The 12,887-nt window shown below is 42.4% G+C and overlaps 1 protein-coding gene across 1 annotated transcript in view; it reads right to left on the reverse strand.

The window, feature by feature from the left end:
* LOC126174894 (tetraspanin-9) overlaps positions 1 to 12,887 on the reverse strand; it is a 530,893-nt gene that overhangs the window by 291,948 nt on the left and 226,058 nt on the right. The window contains exon 2 of the mRNA XM_049921317.1: positions 12,685 to 12,746. The gene's annotated coding sequence lies outside the window, so the exon portion shown is untranslated. The remainder of the gene's footprint in view (positions 1 to 12,684; positions 12,747 to 12,887) is intronic.

Genomic DNA, 12,887 nt, shown 5'->3' on the forward strand with positions numbered 1-12,887 from the left:
TACCGGTCACGGAACGCACAACGACAACGACGTAGGTTAATTTTTCCTTTAACAGAACTTTGTGATTTGAAATATGAATTTAGCACCTAATTGTAGGAAGAGCGGGGGAACTGACGAGAGGACGGCGGTTCAAACCCGCTTCCGGCAACCCAGATTTAGGTTTTCCGTGATTTCCCTAAATAGCTTAATTCGAATACTGGGATGGTTCCTTTGAAAGAGAGTGGCCCATTTCCTTCTTCGTCCTTCCCTAATACGAGCTTGTGCTCAGTCTCTAGCTCTTTGCTTTCCGTATTTTGAGAGGTGGTAGTATGGACCAAAACAAGAAAAAAATTTTCAGTCAATATGGACCCAAAGTTCACAAAGAGCTTCGACCACTTGTCCGTCTCCGCTACTGTGAAACATCTCTACTAGTGAAGAAGTGCTCATAGCTCATAAGGTATGCATTTTAGAGCCCATGTTTCCTAGACTATTTTCGCTTCAAATGATCGTTCTCGTCATATCCCTGAATATTCACCATTCATCCTGGGACACCCTCTATATGTGAAGAAAGTTATTCGTTTGCAAGATTTTAAACATGGCTGCAACAGCAACTGTTGAAATTCTTCACGATAAAGGATGACAGCCAAAAACAGTTGCAGTTATTCGTTTGCGTCTGTAGTATATTCATATTGGTGGCAGTTTCTAACAAATTCGTTCTAGTTAGCATTACCATGAACTTCTTGTGGGTGCACGACTCTGTTTCTTCCAAAATACATTCTTCCAGAGAATTCTTTTAAAACTCTTCACTGAAATAACTCCTCGAATTCTAAAGTAGCAGGGATAAAATACAAAGAGGAAGGGTATCTGCCACTTATATAGAAACAAGAAATCAAGGACGAATCTGGAAAGGGAACTGAGAGGTAAATGAGCTAGTGGTATTTTTGGTCGGGAGACTCCTTGCGGGAAGTTCGGACGCCTGGTACAAGTCTCTCTACTTTACGCCTCATCGGTGACTTGCGCATCGATGATGAAATGATGAGGACAATACACACACACACACACACACACACACACACACACACACACACACACACAGAGAGAGAGAGAGAGAGAGAGAGAGAGAGAGAGAGAGAGAGAGAGAGAGAGTGAGTGAGTGAGTGAGTCCCGAGCGGAGAAATTCCCCGACGCAGCTGGGAATCCAACCCGACGCCCAATGATCGATAGTCAGCGACGCTAACCACAAGAGCACTAGCTGCTAAATCCCCGACACGCCCAGGAATGGAACCCGGGGCTCCGTGATCGAGAGTCAACAACGCTAGTCACAAGATCACGAGCTGCTGACGGAAAATATATCTCTGTGAGAAGAAATAACAAACTGATCTTTGGCGATGACACTGTAACATTGTCAGATAGGGCTTGCTCAGACATCAAATCAGTTTTCGGACTGAAGACCTTAACATTCTTCTACTATTTAAGAATCAGGCAGAAAACAGTTATGACGAGTGTATGCTTTTAATGAAGCGAAGTATGATATAATTTCACACAAATAATTCGTTCTAACTGCAATGAATAGTGGAAAGCAGTAACGCATACTGCGCGTGCATGCTTTCGTGACCGTTGACACTGACGGTAAACTCTTCCAGTTTGTAGGGCCGCTTCATGACAACCTATCAAACCAGAAAAATTTTACGTTTAGTAATCCATCTCTTCATAAATTTAGGATATTGTTTCATCTAACCGAAAAGTGTGGAAGACTGCAGTTTATCACGTCGATAAAAGTCTGCGTGTGACCTTTCTTTGTAAAAGACCGAACAAGAAATCTGTCAAGAGCGAGGTACCATCGCAGCATTCGCTTCTAGTGGCTTAGGAAAACCTAAATTTATCTTTAAGAGGCGAACTTCTACCTCGCTTCTCCAAACTGCTGCACTCTCTCGCTCGGTGTGACGTAAGCGTCTTGGCATTGGCGTGGCCCAGCGAGCAAAGCAAGTGGTTGCCAACGGAGTGGTGTGGTTTGTGGGGCGTCGGCGCTGTTTATTCGCGCCGGATGCGCGCCAGAACGTTGGCCCGTGTGGGGAAGGTTCATCCTCATTGGCTCCAATTGCGGGACGCGACCAGCCGGAAGCCAGCCATTTGCGTCTAGCTTTCCCAGGGGAATTACCGACACCAGGGCCGACAAACTGACAGCGAGCGTCAACAAGTGGGAGCCCACCCGCCGCCCCCTGTAGACGACTTGCTACGGCACAGACAGGTCTGGGCCTGCAGCTCATCACGGCGTTACAGAACGCTACACTACTGCATCGCTGCAGCGATCTTTGCTGGAGTACCAAAAGAGCAGACGATCGCGCTGGATGAGCTACTCGCCTTCGCACATGTGGCGAACAGACTGCAGTCGAATAAAATTTGCAGGAGCGTAGGGATACACTTCGTTGACAGATGAAAACCGTGTGCCAAGCCAAAACTTAAAGCCCTTCCCATACGGTTTATGATTTGCTGTGTGCGTACTTCCTGGATCGCGCGACATCCCCCAAGCTAGCTCGCTTCGCTGCAGTGAATTCCGCGCGTTTTCCGTGATGGCCCTGGTGCTGATTTCCTTGTAGAGTTCTCTGAATGCTACCTGCACTGGCCAGTCACGATCCCGTTGCCATCTGACGTCGTAGCAATGAAGGCGAAGTCTCACAGAGGACGCTGGTTAACCTGTGTCACGCAATCTTTCTGAAACGGATTCGTTATCTCAGTCTCATCTTTAAGCTTCACGACGAACTGCCTCTCATTTCGTTGATGGGTTAACGGTCATAGTTACTGTGATATTACTCCATTACTGGCCATAGCTATTGTGATATTACGAAATGAAGTAACTGACTGCATGAAATTCGTTTAGTTTACAAAGAAAAATGGAGGTCGTTATGATTTATAACATGTGATGCATGTTAGATCAAACACTGTTGTGTAGAAAATGTAACTGACATAATGTATTTTTTCTTTCAATATCTGTCTACAGTCTCGAAAAAATTTCACTCATGCACACAAAAAATGATGCGAGAATGAAATATTCATAAAGTCTCGTATCTGAAACACCTCGAAGTAGGGCACCCATCATGAGCTATGCTTACCCTTGCTGGCAGATATGTGAGATGTGAGGGCAGCTGATGTTATTGCAACTGTAGTAGATCACTTACCACAACGAAACTACTAACAAGTGAATGCAGCTTCGAGTAAAAAATACAGTACATTATCAAATGAGAATTTCATGTCGTGGCGATATCTACTTAGCATCTTCTTTTTGGTTCTTTCGTCTGTACAGATATGGTGGTATGTTTATTAAACTGACAGCTGCTGTTCCAGTCGCGAATGGTAAGCGAAAAGGAAGTGTGTTGCTAATCTCCTGGGTGAGTTCGAATTTCCCTGATCTGATGTCCACGGGATTTTCGCGTTATGAATGTAGGTCACAGAAACGTATTGGTTATAATCATATAAGCGTGATGTACAGTACCTCTCTTGTAGCGTCTGCCATTGGAGTTGGACGAGCATCTCCGCGACGATTCGCGTTTGCTAGACGAACGCGCTACGGAAAGCGCAGCTCTTCTTTGGGTCTTCTCTAATTAGTATTGATCGTACCCGTCCAGACTCATGACCAACACTGAAATATCTAGAATATTTTGTGTGGGCAGTGTTGCGCGGCTTCAACGCATTGAAAGCACACGGGAACACCGAAATCTGTTGTAATGAATATTTATTCACAGAAAATTAGTTTCGGTTAAGCAGCCAAGTGATGTATTCAAAAATGGTTCAAATGACTCTGAGCACTATGGGACTTAACATCTATGGTCATCAGTCCCCTAGAACTTAGAACTACTTAAACCTAACTAACCTAAGGACATCACACAACACCCAGTCATCACGAGGCAGAGAAAATCCCTGACCCCGCCGGGAATCGAACCCGGGAACCTGGGCGCGGGAAGCGAGAACGCTACCGCACGACCACGAGCTGCGGACAAGTGATGTATTAATACTGCATCATGTTTAAGGAATGTTCCTTGACGTCAAATACATAATCATCACATCTGAGACTTTTTCGCCATAATAGACGTACATGTGTGACACAGATGCTGCGACTAAAAGTAGTTACATATTTCCCTTAACTTTATGTGGTGTTGAACCGTGACTTTGAGGAAGTCGCTTCATCGAAACTGTCTGTGAATAAGTATGCAGTGCTATAGGGTTTAGTGGCTCTAAACTATCGGATGAGCGAAGGTTTTGAGACTACCTCCTTCGAGGGTAGACTATGTATACGGTTCACCTCTGCTTAGGGCGTGTTATATCACAGCAGCACAGAGAGACAAAGCGTTGACGCCCCGTCATCGTGACCTACAGTCCCACGCAGTTTATTCAGTTCTGCAGCAGCTCTACCATGTCCGCCAGAATGTGCAGTCACATTCCCTTCACTGCTGTCTAGACGTGACCTTAGACGGCGCGAAATAAAAGAACCAACACTCTGAAACCTGTTAGCACACTTCATCTCGCGTGAAGTCTGCAAAGTAACCGTTCAAAGTTTTTCACACAATTAAGTATGGAGACAAAACCAACAACTATACGATTAGATTATTTTGCGTTCTAGTGTTGGTATTAATAGTTTTATCCTAACACCTACATAAGTGACGTGCTTTCCTTATTTTGAACTGAAGAAACTATTACAACACGCAGCACAATAACCCTGGAAGGGCCGGCCGCGGTGGCCGTGCGGTTCTAGGCGCTCCAGTCCAGAGCCGCGCTGCTGCTACGGTCGCAGGTTCGAATCCTGCCTCGGGCATGGATGTGTGTGATGTCCTTAGGTTAGTTAGGTTTAAGTAGTTCTAAGTTCTAGGGGACTGATAACCACAGCAGTTGAGTCCCATAGTGCTCAGAGCCATTTGAACCATTTTTTGAACCCTGGAAGAGGTTCTTGAAAATATAACAGGGGCCTGCCTTCATTTAATTCCACAGTTATTTTTACCGTCGCTACTCTTTTTTTTTTTCACGAGTAATCCACGCAACACACATCTTTTTTCTTTATTTCTTTCTGTGTATCCGAAACCACCCGTTTGAAACACAAGATCCTGTGGGATTGAAACGAGGAGAAAAGAAAGCTGAAACATTTGAAATGAGGAAAAAAAGGCAGTGAGCGCACAGGTTTCCCAATGAAAATGTACCAGAAAGACAAAGAAAGGTGGGGAGAGACCTTGCAGGTACAGCTTACAGACTGCCAAGAGATAAACAAATCACCGAAGTAATTCAACAACTGCTACAGCAAGGAAACACCTGTGGCTTCTTGCCTTGAGAGTAATTCGATCTGACTACCTCCTTCAAGAACCCTCCCGCCTGAGCATGAATGGAATTGGACCGTGTAGAGGTCGCTCAAACGCCTTCGATCTGGAATTGGAAGAGCCAGGAGTAGCCTCCAGAAATGCCACATGTTTGTGGATACCACCAACTGTGACTAGAGAACACACCATGGAATACCTACTTGCCCGTCTACTGTGCCCTGCATCTTACACAGAAGATCTTCTGCTCGTGACTTTGAAAGTAATTGATGCAAGATTTCGGGCAACAACAAAGTAGCTTAACAATTCTCCCTTCTTTTGCTTTTAATGGTAATTACCACATATTGTATTTATCACTCGAAAACATAATAATAATAATAATAATAATAATAACATAAAAGAAGTGACAATATTTGGAGATGTAATCAAAGTGTCGGTGGTGAAGTTGTTGTAGATACGACCACAAATGAGAGAACTGACGCAGGAATTAAATCCATGCAAACTGCAGCAAATCAGACGAAAGAGTGACTACCATAAATTAAAGTATTGACAGTAGGTCCAAAAAATAAAAATAAATTGATGAATTATTTTGATAAAATAACCATATGCTGCTTGCCTGTATCTCTGCGGAAGGTTAATAAAAATCTGTTACCTTCATCGTAGATTAAGTGTAAGTACTGAGTTGTGATGTAAGATATCAGGAGTGTAACCAGCATGAAAATGAATGAGTAGAACAGAACACTTCGTTCGGAAAATGGGCACTGAGAACGTTAACTTTCAGAGGATAGCATAGAGAGGTGAAGTTGATAAGCCTGTCGTAGAGTAGCTTGATTTATGTAGGTATTTATTTTTAATATGATGTCAAGTCATAAGAAGAAAATCAGAACCTATGAAGAGTCATGTAGTTAGGAATGGTGGCGATGATAGCAATTAGGCACGACTCTTATAAAGAAATCATACGAATAAGTCACGCAAACTGTTTGATATGAAAATTATAGAGAAGACTGCACATGAACAGACAAGCAAAATTCATGTACAATATATATATACATATTCTGTAGCAATAGAAACACATCTGAAATTTTTTTAATCAACATGGCTGGTTGTCAGGTGTTGAGTTTCTTATTCTGCTTCAGATTTAGCTTAACGCCTGCCAGGCTAACTAGAAACTAGTGTCAAAAACAGAAACTAGTGTCAAAAACAGAAACTAGTGTCAAAAACAGAAACTAGTGTCAAAAACAGAAACTAGTGTCAAAAACAGAAACTAGTGTCAAAAACAGAAACTAGTGTCAAAAACAGAAACTAGTGTCAAAAACAGAAACCTTCGTTAGTGAGTGGTGGGAGGTCGAAACACTGTTCTATCTTTTTCGAAAAAATTGCCTAAGTTCTCAAACTGGGCAAGATTTCAGTTGTTTCCATTTACGAGAATGTGATCCAAATCTCATCGTTCTTTCGATCATCATGTTTATCTATGTAAGTGCAGTCGAATTTTCCTGAACTCTGAAGCTTCAACAATACTCTCAGTGTGCGACAATGTTAACCAGCATCCTCAACGCCCCAGTATTAATTGAATAATTTGCCAAATGAATTTCATTATTATGAGTTCATGAACTACAAAACTGATTATCTGAATTCGAAAGAGCTCATGCAGGTTCTTTTTTTTCATCTTGAGAGCAGGATGACTTATCATTAGGATCCACCAGCTTCACGTCCATGTGAAACATAGTCGATGTACAGTAATACTAAGGTTCACAGCTGCAATCAGCAATGATTACAAAAAAAATAATTTTAATTAAAAGCAATGAGCTACAGAATTGTTTTAAATTGAAGTTTCAAGATGCGCCGAGAGTGGTTTCAGTCTTGGAAAATGCATGTTGAAATAGTTTTTACATGTGTGATCTTTAAGTCTCTTCTAGCAGCTTGCTAATGGTGTGAGGGGACAAAAACCACTCTTGAACGAAAATTTCACCATATATGACTGTCACGGGTGTGTATAATGATTGCTACGTGCACTACCATTCCTTCCAGGGTGTCTACTAAATTAACAGGTAGTATTCTGAAACCCTAGTGGTTATTCTTTTCACTTTTTTAAAAAAATTGTAACAAGCAATTCGACTAAACAAAATGGAAAAATAGTCCACATATCTGCGAGGAAACATGAGATTTTCTTTAACAGCAGGTTCCCCTTGGAAAATCGTGACCGAGGTATGGCCTGCCTTCTGCAGATTCTCTAAGGGCAGAGAGAGAGGGGGAGGGGGAGGGGGGGGTGTTGATCAGGCGGAAGACTCCTCCGGAAGTTTGCTCAGGGCCGGAGTGCTGTAACAAATTTGAATTAATCCCTTTCTCTGTGCGTGGCACTGATCCGCGACGTATGTGGCGAGGCAAGAACGAATCAGATTCACTTCAAGCGAGTTCTGCATCCTACACACCGTGCCGAAAGGAAAGGGGCAAACGTCTTCTATTGTATTACCTATAAAAGAAATACCTGTCCGAACAACGTGCTACATAATTTTTCAGGTTACTTTCAACAGCAAACAATCCCCATAAATCCTTTGTTGCTGAAGATTCTGTTTGTTTCCCTAGCTTTCAAGCTGTCGTAGCCGTTCAGTAGATTGGTTCTTGAAAGTGAAGCATGCGTTGCAACGAATGTGTGTGCAGCTTCCAACACAACTCTGAGAACCTCAAAAACATATTATATTATTCTGGGAAATCTTTAAAGCCACATGATGATTTTTCAGCATCTTGATAGTGAAGAACTGGCATCCTGTACATGCCAGATAATATTCCTTATTGTGGAACTGTATTGGATATTATGAATGACACTGCATGAATCGTTACATCGTGTCAAAAATTATTTTCTTTTGACAATTTTGCTATCACAGCATAGAGATTTCGTACCGTGTCACGATAAACCATCTGAAAGTCACTTCAAAAATGATTTATTTCCATATTTCGACGATTCTAGTCGTTATCTTTGAACAGTTTTTGTTAACCAGAGTCGTTGGAGTCCCGACTGCACGTACAAATAATAAAAAAGCTCACAGCACATAAAGAAGATGACTGGGTTGGTCGCCGAAATATTGCACGTAAAATAGAAGCAACAACTCGGCTGAATACCCAGTAGACCACCATTAATCAATAGGGCCTCTTTAAGTGCCAAGTAAGACAAGCCGCCATTTGGTGCACCAAGATGGGAGGGTCGCCCCAGTACAAGATTTGTCTACAGTGCGAATCACAATTAACAACGAAAACTGCCACGACTGAAAGTCTGCGAGGGGAAAGGGGGGATTGGGCGGGAGAGAGATGTGCCAGATTATAAGTTGTCTGTGAGGAAAACTGTTCTCGAACCGGACCGGCACTGTTAACCACGTCGAGGGCGCGCAGTGGGAGATCTAGTGATTGGTAAACGTTGCGCTGTGATACAATACGAAATTTATCCACAGTTACTGATTCTGAAGGTCTTATCCAGAAAAACGAAATATCTACAATTACTGCAGAAATTTAGAAATTTCCTATACTGACTCAGAGTGGAAACAGTGTGCAGATTAGTCGGCCAAAAGTACGTGTGCAAGGGCTCTTATCTGTAGTTGTTAGTACGATGCACATTCCCGCCCACATATTCTGTTACAAAACACGATAGGAACTTCCGCACGCTTGACCTGTAATAAAGCCGCATTACTCACCAGTTATTAATATCTTTTTCTCAGATCGATGCGCAACGCAACAACTAAACACTAGGTAACACATATTTAGTTGTAATGCCTGGCTCCCGGGGGCATATCCCGTTATCCGTTAGAAAACAGCCCAATACTATGGCGACGCAGCAGTCAGGAATGAATTACTGTAGCAATTATTTAATTACTCGCTGGCAAGCGATCCGACTGCTTTCGAATCAGGACGTTTATTGTACGTCTTCCAACGGCTGCAAGTTACAATATCAAGAAAGCTGGTCGAACAGTTTCTGCTCAAAGATATCTCTTTCAAGAAGAAGATCATAAGCGACACTTTCCAAGGTGTACGTGCAAGGGCTGTTCCGATCTTAGGTCCAATAGGTCGCGGAATGGAAACGACAGTGAAAATCTGATGAAGCTTTACACATGTCTTGGGCAGTGTCTCTAGTATGCTTGTTGGTCACGTCGCTCTTTTCAGTTCAGAGCACACAGTGAGCATGTAAAGAGGCCTAGAGTAATAAATAGTGTCTAGTATGAGTGCACGCTGCAAGGTTTCGCCTGATTTCATGCAACCGCACGTAACTTCCCTGTCATGCATGTCCTCCATCATGACGATTCTCGGCCGCATACTGCAGGGGCAATGAGGACGCCGCTTCAGCGTTTTCAATGGGAAGGAAGTGTTTGATCATCCACCATGCAGCCCGGACTTGGCTCCCTCTGATGTTCATCTTTTCTCACATGAACCGCTGGCTACAAAAACAACTTTTTGGCACACACAACGAACTACAGGGCTGCGTAGAGAAATGGCGAAAAAACACAGTCGACTGCCTTCTACGACAAGGGTATTGGAAAGTTGGCACAACATTACGACAAAAGTTGGACAGACGACTATGTAGAGAAGTAGCTGGAAGCTGTAGCAAACAGTTGCAAATAAAACATTTTTGATTTTCACTGTGGTTTCCATTTCGCGACCGATCGGGCCTTTCCTTCCGAATAGTTCTCGTATAAGGAACTTACTTGCGAAATGCCGCACAATCTTTTAGTTGTTACACAAGACTACATAGTGTTTGAGAATTACCTTCATTATTTCTGTATTTGAAAATCAATAAGTGTCTGCAGGGAATTTCACTGTTGTTTGTTGTTGTGGTCTTCAGTCCTGAGACTGCTTTGATGCAGCTCTCCATGCTACTCTATCCTGTGCAAGCCTCTTCATCTCCCAGTACCTTCTGCAGCCTACATCCTTCTGAATATGCTTAGTGTATTCATCTCTTGGTCCCCCTCCACGATTTTTACCCTCCACGTTGCCCTCCAATACTAAATTGGTGATCCCTCGATGTCTCAGAACGTGTCCTACCAACCGATCCCTTCTTCTAGTCAAGTTGTGCCACAAGCTCCTCTTCTCCCCAGTTCTATTCAATACCTCCTCATCAGTTATGTGATATACCCATGTAATCTTCAGCATTCTTCTGTAGCACCACATTTAGAAAGCTTCTATTCTCTTCTCGTCTAAACTATTTATCGTCCACGTTTCACTTCCATACATGGCTACACTCCATACAAATACTTTCAGAAACGACTTCCTGACATTTAAATCTATACTCGATGTTAACAAATTTTTCTTCTTCACAAACGCTTTCCTTGCCATTGCCAGTCTACATTTTATATCCTCTCTACTTCGACCATCATCAGTTATTTTGCTCCCCAAATAGCAAAACTCCTTTACTACTTTTAGTGTCTCATTTCCTTATCTAATTCCCTCAGCATCACCCGATTTAATTCGACTACATTCCATTATCCTTGTTTTGCTTTTGTTGATGTTCATCTTATACCCTCCTTTCAAGACACTGTCCATTCCGTTCAACTGCTCTTCCAAGTCCTTTGCTGTCTCTTACAGAATTACAATGTCATCGGCGAACCTGAAAATTTTTATTTCTTCTCCATGGATTTTAATACCTACTCCGAACTTTTCTTTTGTTTCCTTTATTGCTTGCTCAATATACAGATTGAATAATATCGGGGAGAGGCAACAACCCTGTCTCGCTCCTTTCCCAGCCACTACTTCCCTTACATCCCCCCTCGACTCTTACAACTGCCATCTGGTTTCCGTACAAATTGTGAATAGCCTTTCGCTCCCTGTATTTTACCCCTGCCACCTTCAGAATTTGAAAGAGAGTCTTCCAATCAACATTGTCAAAAGCTTTCTCTAAGTCTACAAATGCTAGAAACGTAGGTTTGCCTTTACTTAATCTTTCTCCTAAGATAAGTCGTAGGGTCAGTATTGCCTCACGTATCCCAACATTTCTACGGAATCCAAACTGATCTTCCCCGAGGTCGGCTTCTATCAGTTTTTCCATTCGTCTGTAAGGAAATCGCGTTAGTATTTTGCAGCTGTGACTTATTAAACTGATAGTTCGGTAATTTTCACATTTGTCAACACCAGCTTTCTTTGGGATTGGAATTATTATATTCTTCTTGAAGTCTGAGGGTATTTCGCCTGTCTCATACATCTTGCTCACCAGATGGTAGAGTTTTGTCAGGACTGGCTCTCCCAAGGCTGTCAGTAGTTCTAATGGAATGTTGTCTACTGCGGGGGCCTTGTTTCGACTCATGTCGTTCAGTGCTTTGTCAAACTCTTCACGCAGTATCGTATCTCCCATTTCATCTTCATCTACATCCTCTTCCATTTCCATAATATTGTCCTCAAGAACATCGCCCTTGTATAGACCCTCTATATACTCCTTCCACCTTTCTGCTTTCCCTTCTTTGCTTAGAACTGGGTTGCCATCTGAGCTCTTGATATTCATACAAGTGGTTCTCTTTTCACCAAAGGTCTCTTTAATTTTCCTGTAGGCAGTATCTATCTTATCACTAGTGAGATAAGCCTCTACATCCTTACATTTGTCCTCTAGCCATCCCCGCTTAGCCATTTTGCACTTCCTGTCGATATCATTTTTGAGACGTTTGTATTCCTTTTTGCCTGCTTCACTTACTGCATTTTTGTATTTTCTCTTTTCATCAATTAAATTCAGTATCTCTTCTGCTACCCAAGGATATCTACTAGCCCTCATCTTTTTACCTACTTGATCCTCTGCTGCCTTCACTATTTCATTCCTCAAAGCTATCCATTCTTGTTCTACTATATTTCTTTCCCCCCATTCCTGTCAATTGTTCTCTTATGCTCTCCCTGAGACTCTGTACAATCTCTGGTTCTTTCAGTTTATCCAGGTCCCATCTCCTTAAATTCCCACCTTTTTGCAGTTTCTTCAGTTTTAATCTACAGTTCATAACAAATAGATTGTGGTCAGAGTCCACATCTGCCCCTGGAAATGTCTTACAATTTAAAACCTGGTTCCTAAATCTCTGTCTTACCATTATATACTCTATCTGATACCTTTTAGTATCTCCAGGGTTCTTCCATGTATACAACCTTCTTTCATGATTCTTGAAACAAGTGTTAGCTATGATTAAGTTATGCTCTGCGCAAAATTCTACCAGGCGGCTTCCTCTTTCATTTCTTAGCCCCAATCCATATTCACCTACTATGTTTCCTTCTCTCCCTTTTCCTACTCTCGAATTCCAGTGACCCATGACTATTAAATTTTCGTCTCGCTTCACTACCTGAATAATTTCTTTTATCTCATCATAGATTTCATCAATTTCTTCAACAATTTCACTAGCGCATTGAAAGACAAAACGCTTTTTACTGTTGTACAATAATGTTAAGAAGTGTCACCAACCTTAGGTGTTCGCTGGGCGAGCTGCGTCTCCTGTGCTTGCTACGGCCAAGCCCTCACTGTCTCTGCAACAAAGTGAAAGCTGCAATTAGGCAGGTGAGAGTGCGAACCCAACTATGTAATTAGTAGTAAATGGCTGTAAGATGGAACCCCATCCCCCTTCCTCCTTGAGTACAAGCGTTCTTAAGATGTGTATGCAAGACATT

The sequence above is a fragment of the Schistocerca cancellata genome, chromosome 3 (assembly GCF_023864275.1).
Source record: "Schistocerca cancellata isolate TAMUIC-IGC-003103 chromosome 3, iqSchCanc2.1, whole genome shotgun sequence".
Lineage (NCBI taxonomy): Eukaryota > Metazoa > Arthropoda > Insecta > Orthoptera > Acrididae > Schistocerca > Schistocerca cancellata.